The following is a 12,988-nucleotide window of genomic DNA, read 5'->3' as shown; positions in this document are numbered from 1 at the left end:
CTTGAAATGTCACTTCATCATTGTGTATCAGACATCTTCACCTTGATGAATGCATTATTCGTTATATATATAGTTATAATTATTTTGATGTGTAACTTTAAAAAATGAATGAGGAGGAGGGTAGAGAATGATGTCCCGGATCACTAAATAATACCCATGGTATGCGTTTAAGGGTTAAATGTAACTTACCTTACTAGTGAAACACTGTAAATGGTTTAACAAATTACTTTAAAACACCATCAAATGTATGTATTTGCAAGTAAAAAAATATTAATTACCGTAAAATTCACGGCGAAAAATAGTAAAAAGACATTTACAGGAGTCCCTATGACAAATAACATTTATTTAATTTAAATAGTTTTGCTTATTTTTATTGCAATTTTTTTTGTGCAAGGTTTATAGCATGATGTGTCATATGTGTGTAATGCTGATTGTGTTTTCCGAAAATGTGTGTTATTGTGGGCCATCTACAATATTGGCTTATGATGTTCTGTGATTCATCATGTAGCTTTTCTGTATTATTCTATGGTGGCAACATGCAACATGCATTTCTGCTAGTTTTTTTTCACTACTGTAAGCTACATTTAACTAGCTACAACTTGTTCCAGAATGTTCAGAGAACATTCAAAAGTAGCCTACTGTAACAGTCCCATTGTGTTTTTAAAAGGATGAAATTAAAAGTATCCTCATTTTGTCACATTTAAGACAAAAATACGTTTTTTTTGTCTTTATAAATGAAAAAAATGACGTTTTGATTGTTCAGACAAAATTCAGAAATAACATGTTTTTTTTTAAATTGAACGTTAGCGAAAACTTCTTGGAAAATCTTTGTGTTAGCTGTGGAGAAAAGTAATTTATCATCTCTGTCATTCTTAATCGGTGTGTGTGTGTGACAAACCTCTGACAGGAGAGGGCGAGATTTCATCAAAAACAGTCAACAGGTGAGACACCCCTAACAAAATTGATGCCTACTAGTGGGACGCCGCCTTAATGCAGTGCTCGTCGATCTCGCCCTCTAGTACAACTAATGGACCGCCTTTACATGCATTCAGCTCCAGAATCAGGGAGAGATTGTTCCACACACGCGCGGCACACACACCCATTCAGACCTCCGCTCTCCGCGTTCTTGTGCGCGCTCCTTGTAAACATCCAACCTTGATAATCGAATAGGAAGACACTTGTGGCATAGAGCGATGAAGATCAGTGCGCATAGGACGTTGTTTGTGTTCATCAGACAGTAAAAATATTTAAATAGATTATTATTTACTAAACGGATCTCCAAACTTTCAAAAAGCCGACCGATGTGGACAGATGTGCTGATCCAGTTCTGAATCAGCCGATCATTAAGGTGAGTGGGCTCTGATAGTTTGATTGGATGTCGGTGTGCGCGCGCAGCGCACTGCGTTGTTTGGGGGGTTTGAACTCATTTCTGTTATTACGCATTATGCAAAACAAGGCATATAAGCACAGCGCCTGACAGAGGCGCGTTTACATCAGAGAGAGAGAGAGAGAGAGAAGCTTATTTCGCTCCCTGCGGTTATTTTTTAGTTAGGTTAGGCTACATACTGACAGTTCTGTTTGTCTATTTGCATTTTCCGTAAGCTCTTAACACCCCGTGTGGTGAAATGCTGAGAAATTGTTTAAGAAAGCTTCTCTAAGCTGTTTTGGTCTTAAAGGAATGTTCTACCGTCACATTTACTCACCCTGAATTTGTTTCAAACCTCTCTGCATTTATTTCTATAATGGAACAGCTTTCATGCTATGAAAGTCAGTGGGGTCCAAACATCTCTTTCTTTCTGTGGGAAAAAAAAATGCATACAGGTTTGGAATGATATGAGGGTGAGTGATGTGTATATATATATATATATATATATATATATATATATATATATATATATATATATATATATATATATATATATTGGATTTTAAATTTGAGGGGAACTAACTTTAAGCATTACTATACAATGTTTTCTCTATCAGTGAGGATGAAGACTGAGACAATAAACACTTCCAAAAAAGCTTATAGATTTACAAATGTATATGACTTCTCATGACAGTATCATCAAATGAGGCATCCCTGACCTTTTCCACAAGTACTGAGACTATAGGCAGACTTGTCAGACGGTTTCCCTGTCCTTTTGCACTGTAATGGATGTTTTTGGGGTAGAGTTAGAAAAGCCATGGCAGGACATTGGTCACTCACTGTTATAATAGCATGATCAACTACTGCCTGATCACTGGGGAAGACATTATTTAGACCTGTCTAGTACTGAATAATCTAACATAGGCTCATTGGAAATATGCAAGTCTACCTACATTTATACCTACATTTACCAAAAAGGTACATACAATTCACTGCAGTTTCTACCTAAAAAAACAAAAACAGAAACACAAGTGGCCGTAAACAACAACAACTTTTATTCTTTTTCATGCAATGTATGATAACTGGGGCAGATTATGAACTTATTTTCATGCTGTTCCCTGCACAATACCATTTTATTATGATCTCAGAATACTTTTAACATAGTGCATGATTTGTAAACTAAAGGCCCTGATATACTCCTTGTAAAGTTCTTTTTTGTTCTTCGCTCGGGGTTTGAAAAGAAATTTGAAATACATGACCAACAGTATGCTGTTATACCCCATTGACGGCCATAGTATGGAAGAAAAAAATACAATGGAAGTCCGTGAGGACTTCCATTGTAACCAAAACATCAACAGTTTGGTTACCCATATTCTTCAAAATATCTTCCTTTGTGTATAGCAGAAGAACGAAATTCATACAGCTTTGGACCAACTTGAGGGTAAATGATGACAGAATTTTCATTTTTGGGTGAACTATCCCTTTAACCTTCCAGCACTACTCATCGGACATTTTTAATTGCGAAATGTGCAAGAAGGAACATATTATCATTTTTGAGAAATTTAACCACAGGCAGAGGTGGGCACAAATACATCAAAAACTATTTTGTTACAAAATACAAATACTGGCTCATGAAATGTAACAAAATAAAATACAAAATACTGATGTGAAAAATGTATTTAAATAAAATACAAGTAATTAGTATTTTGAAAATACAAAAATACTCCCACAATAATCTTAAGTCTTTTTTTTATTACTGAAAGGTCAATAACACAAATAGTAGCAATAACACAAATATGAGAAATGTGTGAATTCAAAATGGCGAAGTAGCAAAATAAAAAAGTATGGGCATTTCACTAAATCTGTACAGGGCCTGAAATAGTTCCCTCTGACGTAAATGGCATGTATAGCTAAGTTCACATCAATGGCGTGGTAGGCTGCCGTTAATAGCAAAACGTGTTTGATGTAGGCTACGTAGCCATATTATCACCGTTACTCTACTCGTGCCTTAAAGGACAAGTTCGGTATTTTACACTTAAAACCCTGTTTTAAGATCGTTTCTGATGAAATAGAACGGTTAAGATTGAAATTTGGACAAATGCTGCTGTCCCGAGAATTTTCGGTTTCTGTGTTAGCACCCCCCCCACCTCCACAATGGTTTCATAGGGGCACTGGAAGAATCATTCATAAAACGTATTAAACTTTAGTCTACAAAGACATGAAACTCACAGAGTGGTCTGGGTTGTTCACTGATATGCTCACACAAAAATCGCTGCAAAAGATGCTTTCCAACAGGTGTTTTACCATTCGTTGTAAAACTGTGAGCCTATTTTTCCAAACGCCTCACAACCGTACATTCTTCCGTTGAGAGCTTGAATAATATACACTCCAGCCCAGTTGGTGGCGATAATGCACCTTTGCCAATGTTTGGATAGCGCAGCCTACGATACCGCGACTGGAATACTACAGAAAGAATGCAAACAATCCCATTTCCGTTTCCGGCGGCGGAGTAATACCGTACCTCACAGAAAATCCAACACAAGTCAATGGAGTTGGACAAAAACTACGATAAAAACCTGTTGGAAAGCATCTTTTGCAGCGATTTTTGTGTAAAAATATCAGACCGAGAATTTTCGTCACAAAATCAAAATTCCATTTTAATCATAATATATATGATTAATCATATTAATCATAGTATGTGTGGGTTTGTTTTACACACACGACTCTAACTGCCCTGACCGCGTATGCCTTTTCCATAGTAGAATCGCGCTGTGTGCGCAATTACTGAAAAACAATAGGATTGATGATTATTTTATACAAAATCAATATTTCTCATATGTAATACTTTTAAAAACGTGTAAAAACTGCAGATGGATGTTATATTGTGAACGCTTGCTTACCATGGAGATTTCAGTGGAGTTACGACAGACGCGCTGTTTCATAATAGGTAGGGCCTATGATGTCCTTTTATGAATGACAACACAGTGCATTGATCTCATATGGCACAATTATTTTCTCTATAATGTCGTTCAGTGTGCAATATGTGAGTGTGTAGACCTTATTTTTGTCACAAAACACTTTACCTTAATGCCGTTTTAAAGAGTTAAAAACTTATTTACTTCTTGGAGGGAGCCCGGTCTACAGGGTGTCACGTGATTTTCGTGCATCTAACCTGGACATTGCCATTGCCAACATCAGACAAGTACACCACATCAGACCGAAAATATGCCAAAATCATTTACTATGGTGATTTTTCTTAAGTATTTAAGTATTTGAAATACTCTAAATACACTCCCTCAAAATATTTTGTTACAAACTACATTTTATTTTTTCCACACCTGCAAAATACAAATTACAAAATACACTAAAGTAATTAAATACGTATTTAAAATACATTTAATTGAAATACTGCCCATGTCTGACCACAGGCACGTTTTTCCAATGAGCGTGGGTTGAAATAATCATGGGTAACAAACTAAATCAGTCTCACTGGCAGTTTGAAGAGTTATTACCTCTAAATAGAGAAGAGAAATAACATACTGACCTGGGGAAAATCAATCCCACAGCCCAGAGAGCGGGAAGCAAAGAAAAAGAGAAAAGGATAATGTTCACTAATAAAGACTTAAAATGAATGGTTGTGGAATTTATTCAGACCTATAAGTGGAAAAACAAGGGCCTGAATTAAGAAAGAAAGCTGAAATATGTAATATAAATGGACACCTGCTAATGTGAAATATGCACATATTTGTCTCTGTCAGACTACAGTAAGAGACAGACACAGAAAACAACAGCACATTGGAGATGAAAGCTGGATTAAGCTCAAGATTTAAAAAAAAGAATGCTGCAGAGCTTTTTTTAGACAAAAGATATGCAGAGAGGAGGTTTGCAAGAAATGACTCACTGAGAAGAATGATGAAATTGGTGATATGTTTTACAGGAGAATGTTGTCTGAATTTTCAGTCTATCAGTGTCACTTTATTTACTGGTTCAAATTTGTCCGGGTCAATTGCTATAATAGTTCAATTAAGGCTTGATTGTAGTCGCTGGTTAAGAATGGCAGATTTTCACAATACACACACATACTGCACTTTGTTATTCTTCTATATATTTAAATTAATGTATTTTAAAAGAATATACTTAATTGCAAATTGAATGTAATGTTCTTGGACACATAATTGTGAATTATTTGCATTTAAATGATGATTTAATTACATTAAATGCAATGAGCTAAACTTGAGTGTTTTTTAAGCTTTAGTACATCTTTATATGTAGTTTCATAATTCTATTTTCTTTGAAATTTAGGTAAAGTTTACAGTTGAATGTACACAATATTCTGCATTAATTTATGTTTAACTAAAATGTACTTTAATGTAAATTCTATTGAAACTGCCAACTATTACTAAAAGTAATACTAGTTGGATTTCGTCTCGGTTACGTATGTAACCCTAGTTCCCTGATAGGGAACGAGACGCTGCGTCAAACGCTGCGGGAACGCCCCTGCGTTGTGCGTCATGAAGCACGTATGGAATCAGCCCAATGGAGAGATGAAACGTCATAGGCGGGTGACGTCATCGACCAGGAAACTATAAAGCACCCCAAAAACACAAGCGCATTAGCTTCTGATAGGCTTGAAGGAAGCGCTAACGGGAGTGCCGGGAGTATGGCGGAGCGACGCAGCGTCTCGTTCCCTATCAGGGAACTAGGGTTACATACGTAACCGAGACGTTCCCTTTCAAGGGAACTTCGAGCTGCGTCAAACGCTGCGGGAACGCGAATACCCACGTCGCCATAGGACCAAATGACCGTCATGTGAGACTAGCGCACAGAGGACGAGAGCACCTGTGCCCCAGGGGTAGAGCTTAAGTCTAGGTCATAGAACTTAATAAAAGTATGCGGTGAAGACCATCCAGCCGCATCACAAACATCACTCAGGGAAACCCCCGACAAAAGAGCTTTAGAAGCAGCCATACTCCTGGTAGAGTGAGCTCGGACAACCAAAGGTGAAGGCTGGCCAGCCGACTCATAAGCAAGTGAGATAGCCTCAACCACCCACTTGCTCATTCTCTGTTTAGACGCCGGACACCCTTTCCTGGGTGGCCCGAAACATACAAAAAGTTGTTCTGATTTCCTCCACAGGGCAGCTCTGTGGACATAAGCGTCTAATGCCCTAACAGGGCAGAGTGAATTAAGTTTCTCCTGGTCCGATGACATAAATGGAGGAGGACAGAAAGCCTGCAGAACCGTAGGTCTAACAATATTAGTAGGAACCTTAGGAACGTAACCTGGTCTAGGATGCAGAAAAGCTTTAACCATGCCAGGTGCAAATTCCAGGCACGAGGGTGAAACCGACAGAGCCTGCAAATCTCCGATTCTTTTTAGTGAAGAGATAGCAAGCAAAAAGATAGTCTTAAAAGTGAGAAACTTCTCGGGAACTTCTTCGATAGGTTCAAAAGGAGCTAGGGAAAGACCTTCTAATACAATGGCCAGATCCCAAGTCGGCACCCTCGTACGAACTGCTGGCCTCAGCCTCAAAGTGCCACGGAGGAAACGAGTTATAAGCGGGTGTCTCCCAAGAGAAACTCCACTGAAAGGGACGTGGTAAGCAGCTAGTGCCGCCACATACACCTTTAGTGTGGAGGGGGATAACCCTGTGGAGAAGCGCTCCTGCAGGAATTCCAGCACTGCACCCACCGGGCAGTTAACTGGGTCCTGCAGGTGTTCTCCACACCAAGAAGTGAAAAGTTTCCACTTCAAGGCATAAAGCTTCCTCGTGGATGGAGCTCTGGAGTTAAGAATGGTCTCAACAACCTCGGTTGAGAGACCGGAGTCTATGAGCTGGGCCCCCTCAGAGGCCAAGCCCACAGTTTCCACAATTCTGGGCGGGGGTGAAGTATCGTGCCCCCCGCCTGGGAGAGTAGATCCCTCCTGACCGGGAGCTCCAACGGAGAACCGTCCAGGAGAGAAATCAGGTCCGCAAACCATACTCGGGCCGGCCAGAACGGGGCTACTAGTAGTAGACTGACCCCGTCCCGGCGGACCCTCTCCAGAACTCCTGGTAACAGAGCAATCGGGGGAAAGGCGTACAGACGTGACCTCGGCCACGGCTGCACCATAGCATCCAACCCCAGGGGGGCTGGAAGAGTGATGGAGAACCACCGATGACAATGAGTGGTCTCCTTGGAAGCGAATAGGTCCACCTCGGCGCGACCGAAACTCAACCAAAGGAGCTCCACCACCTCGGGGTGGAGTCTCCATTCCCCTGGCCTCGGCCCCTGCCTCGACAGGGAGTCTGCTACCACATTCAAATACCCAGGGAGATACATTGCTCTCAGAGATAGTAGCTTCCCTTGGGACCACAGGAGGATCTGACGGGCCAACTTGTAAAGCCGGCGAGACCGCAGGCCCCCCTGATGATTTATATAAGAGACCACCGACGTGTTGTCTGATTGAACTAACACATGATGGCCTCTCAGGTCTGTTAGGAAGTGTTTCAGAGCTTGAAACACAGCCAACATCTCTAGACAATTTATGTGCCACGAAAGATGATGATCCTGCCACAGACCTTGGGCTGGGCGACCACTCATGACCGCCCCCCACCCTGTGAGGGAAGCATCCGTCGTTAGCGTTATGCGACGACAAAGAGCCCCCAGCACAGGACCTTTGGATAGGAACCAAGTTTCTCTCCACATGACCAGAGCACGAAGGCAGCGCCGCGTGACTTTGAACGTGCGGAGCGGATTTCCCCTCGGGGAGAATCCCTTGGTCCTGAGCCACCACTGTAGCGGTCTCATGTACAACAGGCCGCAAGGTATAACGTTGGACGCTGCTGCCATCAGACCCAACAGTCTCTGAAACTGCTTGACAGTGAGTAGCTGGCCTAGCTTCACTTGTTTCACAGCTGAGAGAATCGAAGCGATGCGGGTCGGAGAGAGTCGCGCCCGCATCGATACCGAATCCCAAACGACACCCAGAAAAGTGGTCTTCTGGGAAGGAGATAATACACTTTTCTTTGCGTTCAGCCTCAACCCCAACTTTCTGATATGAGCGAGGACGACATCTCGATGCCGAACCGCCATCTGCTCGGTCTGAGCTAAAATCAACCAATCGTCGATGTAATTGAGAATACGAATGCCCTGAAGCCTCAGAGGCACTAGTGCTGCATCCATGCATTTCGTGAAAGTGCGGGGAGATAAAGCTAGGCCAAACGGAAGAACCCTGTACTGGTACGCCTCGCCCCCGAAGGCGAACCTCAGGAACTTCCTGTGTTGTGGAAGGATGGACACATGGAAGTATGCGTCCTTCAGATCTATCGTGACAAACCAGTCCTCGGACCTGATTTGAGACACGATCTGCTTGATAGTGAGCATCTTGAATTTTAGCTTCCCTACCGAGCGATTCAATATGCGCAGGTCTAAAATTGGACGCAACCCCCCATCCTTCTTTGGAAAGATGAAATATCGGCTGTAATAACCTGACTCCAAACTGGGAGGAGGAACCCGTTCTATAGCCTCTTTTTGAAGGAGCGTTTTCACCTCTTGTTCCAATACCAGAGCCTGCTCGGGGCCCACCACTGTGTGCAGAACCCCTCTGAATTTTGGTGGACGACACCTGAACTGGATAGCATAACCCTTTTCTACTGTCTGCAGGACCCAATGAGATATTTTTGGAAGGCTTTTCCACTCTGCCAGAAATTCTACTAAGGGTACCAGCCTCTCGAGACTGGCCTCTGGTGTAACTTGAGCAGCAGACGCAGCGCCCTGTAACGGCGCACCGGCAGGGAACAACTGGTCTGACCGCTCTGAGACCCTCCTCAGAGGGAGCGAGCGTCCCTCGGGAAAGCGCTCGCTGGGATCGTCTGTGCCCCGGCATAAAGGCGGGGTTGGCAGAACGAGCCCCTGAGGGCACCGAGGAGGAATGGGCACCGTAAAAAGAGGTGAACACCTTTCCGCCTCGGTGGGGACCACCCTCAGCATCCTGAACGGCTTGGCGTCAGGACTTCTTCTTAGCCGAAGCCTTCTTAGCCAATATAACTGTCCTCAGATCAGTTCTACTGGGAGAAGGCTTCGGCTGAGAGTGTCGCGGCTGAGCCCACTGTCCAGCAGGGGGAGCACGAGACGCGACACTCTGCCTCTGCTGCGCTCTATGTGATGAGCTCGAAGACGGCCGGGGCTGCTCCCGCCCAGCAGCCCCAGGGACATGAACTTTAAGGGGAAGAAACTTTTTAAAAGCTGCAGTTTGTTTCTTTTCTTCTTGGAATTTATCGATAACTGAATTCACAGCATCACCAAACAACCCCATGGGAGAAAGAGGAGCATCTAAAAGAAAAGCTTTTTCTCTCTCTTTAATATTAGTCTGATTTAACCACAAATGTCTTTCTGCGGCCACCAGAGCTGCCATAGAACGACCCATTAATTTGGCCGATTCTCTGGTGGCACGCAGGGATAAATCAGCAGCCTGACGCAGTTCGCGAACTACGCTTTTCAGTACTGACCTCCTCACTCTCACTCATGTCCCTTAGCAGATCAGCCTGGTATGCCTGCAAGATTGACATAGTATGCAGACATGACGCAGCCTGACCTGCTGCCGAATATGCTTTACCCACCAAAGCCGAAGTGTTTCTTAAAGGCTTGGTGGGTAATGCCGGTGCCTTAAAAGATGATGCTGCTTCGGGGGAGAGATGGCTCGCAAGCGTCTCTTCCACACGAGGCAAAGCACCATAACCATGAGCCTTGGCTCCCATAATATTAGCGTATGTTGAAGTCTGGGGACTAAACACTCTATATGACACCGGTTTTCTCCATGATTTCGACACCTCGGTGTGGAGATCATGGAAAAACGGCAGGCACCGGCGTGGAGGCTGCACACGTGACGGCAAAAATCTCTCATCCAACTTTGATTTAGAAACAGACTCCTGTCTAGTCACTGGCCATTCAATATTAAGTTTTTCAACAGCTCTTGTTAACACCTCCATAAGCTCATCACTCTCAGGAGTGTGGGGTGGCGAATCCTCCACATCTCCCTAAACACTAACAACATCAAGTTCCTCAGAACTGGATAGCTGCAGCATTGGTGCCTCAGCCCGAGCGGAAGAAACCGCAGCGCGTGCTTCCGAACCCGGGACTGAGGCACTGGATCTCACAGGTGAAGGGAGAGATAAGGCAGAGCCCGTCTCAAACCCCGCTGTGAGATCCATCTGCGATCCCCACGATAAGCGCCGCCGCTCTGCCTCGGCAGAAGCGGGACCCGAACCGCGGGGAGCGCGCACCGAACGGCTCTCCTCAAAGAGCGATCGGTGGGAGCGGAGCGTCCTTAACGGCAAACGCTCGCAATGCTCACAGTCTGCTCCCTCGAGAGCAAACTGGGCATGCTGAACTCCCAAACAAACAACACAAAGATCATGTGTATCCCCGCTCGTTAAATAACGCGAGCAGGGAGGAACACACTTTCTAAACTGCTGTTCGTCCGCCATAATCTCTCAATATATATATATATAGGGATAAATTGTTTGTGTGGTGCAGGGTATGTAAGACAGACAATATCACACAGGGACAGATTCACATGTAGCGCGACTGAAAGCACAGAAGCTAATGCGCTTGTGTTTTTGGGGTGCTTTATAGTTTCCTGGTCGATGACGTCACCCGCCTATGACGTTTCATCTCTCCATTGGGCTGATTCCATACGTGCTTCATGACGCACAACGCAGGGGCGTTCCCGCAGCGTTTGACGCAGCTCGAAGTTCCCTTGAAAGGGAACTAGTTTTTAAACTATGTTAACCTCATTAGTAAAACATGACTGCTTTGAGTTGTTCATAAACTTTTGTTCTGTTCTTGAGAGTTTATGGGGATCACCTTTTGCCAAACTATACTCAGGAAGTGTTGAGGTCTACACGAAGATGCAGTTAAGCAAACTCTCACACACGTTTGCATCCTTGCTACATACACACAGACATACGCAGTATTATCGAATAACTGATGCAATACCAGTCTGCATGTTGCTACAGAAAGTTTACAACAATTTTAACAGTGTGTGCTATTCATGAAATACTCACAGACACACTGACATGCAAATATTTCTCTCTGCATGTCTAATCGTGACTATTTAGGGCTGTATACAGCCTGGCTCTGGTAGTGAGCCTGGGCCTATGACATGACTTATTAAAAACACAGGAAACACATCATGATCCATTCCACTGTCAAGTCGGATAAACAGGAAGTTTAAGAGAGTGAATGTTTTAGGGTTGTCTGTACCTAATTTCTACTGGGACACGAATGAGAGAGAGATGTGCATGAGCAGTTATTTACTGACATCTGATGTTGGGTTTCAATAGACATAATGATTATTATTATACTGCACAAACTGTATATTATTTCCCCTTACCCTAAACATAAGGCTCACAGAAAACTTTCTGCATTTTTACACAAAAAAACAAAACAAAACATAATTTAGTATGATTTATAAGCTCTTTTCCTCACGGAGACCAAAAATAAAAAAGATCAAGGTGAACATTTCTGTTATTACTATCTATGGGGGGACATCTGGTACCCAAAACTTAAGGTTTACCAGGACACACACACACACACACACACACACACACACACACACACACACACACACACACACATAGAGGGTGTTTCTCATTGTGAGTTTTATGAAAGAGAGAGAGAGTTCTGTTATTTTGCATAACTGATTTGATAGTGCTGCATTGTGTTGCTGCTGAAAGATGAACAGAAAAATGGAGAGAGAAAAACAAGTCTTCCTGTCTGCCTATTCAGTTTACCATAATTTTACAGTAACCACAGTGCAGAGTCAAGCACGTTTGACGCTCTCTCTCTCTTTTAGTTTCAGGTTTAGTGTGGTTTCTTGGCATGACTTCACTAAAAACTGCACATTTGTACTGTCTTGACTTTTGTTGCATAGCTGTGTGCAATGAGAAACTGTAAGAACGTGTAAATAAAGTTTTTTAAAAAAGATTTTAGGGTTTCCCATCATGTGATCATTTTATGGATTTAGTGAGTAATTAATTTTTAATTGTAGAAAAATTGTATGAATTTATCAGCTCATAAACATACTTCATCAATATGCCGAAAAAACCATTAAACACAAAAGTTGTATGCCAAAATTTAAGAGATTTCTCCTTATGAGCCAGAGATACAAGCGCGCAGCAATCTTTCAAATTCTTTCTATGAACTTAGAAAAGAGTAAATAGCTGTTGAAGTGGATTTACCTATTGTAGAGTTAGGGAAAGTTATCATGAATATTGTAATATTTTAAGCGGATGTAATAACATGTAAGTAGACCGGGAAGATTTTAAAACGTGTGATTCATTCATAAATCCGTAAGATCTTAACTTCATGCTGTGGAAATACAAACTGGAAGACAGAATACAACGAGTGCAGATAAGGTTTTGGCATAATTGGTTCTTTAAAATTTGACTTAAAAATTCAATGAAAATAATACTGCAAAAGTTATGCTGCATTTGCAGCAGAACTGTGTGCAATAATACAATTCTGCAGTGTAAAATGAAGTAAAATAGCAATACTGTGAAAAAACAACTATGCTAACACATGAAATGCATATCGTTATCTCATTTCTATCACATTCTCTGTGAAATACATACATAAA

General features: G+C 42.4%; 1 protein-coding gene across 2 annotated transcripts in view; it reads left to right on the top strand.

Moving 5' to 3' along the window:
• The first annotated feature begins 973 nt into the window (after nt 1-973).
• LOC143710783 (RAS guanyl-releasing protein 2) overlaps nt 974-12,988 on the top strand; it is a 54,599-nt gene continuing 42,584 nt past the window's right edge. The window contains exon 1 of one of the 2 annotated variants that reach the window (XM_077201946.1): nt 974-1,348. The gene's annotated coding sequence lies outside the window, so the exon portion shown is untranslated. The remainder of the gene's footprint in view (nt 1,349-12,988) is intronic. The other variant, XM_077201947.1, reaches the window with a different exon arrangement.

The sequence above is a fragment of the Siphateles boraxobius genome, unplaced genomic scaffold (genome assembly GCF_051911475.1).
Source record: "Siphateles boraxobius isolate OS27281-9 unplaced genomic scaffold, OSU_SipBor_1 48, whole genome shotgun sequence".
NCBI lineage: Eukaryota > Metazoa > Chordata > Actinopteri > Cypriniformes > Leuciscidae > Siphateles > Siphateles boraxobius.
The sequence above is the reverse complement of the archived record's forward strand: the minus strand, read 5'-3'. Positions and strand labels throughout refer to the sequence as shown.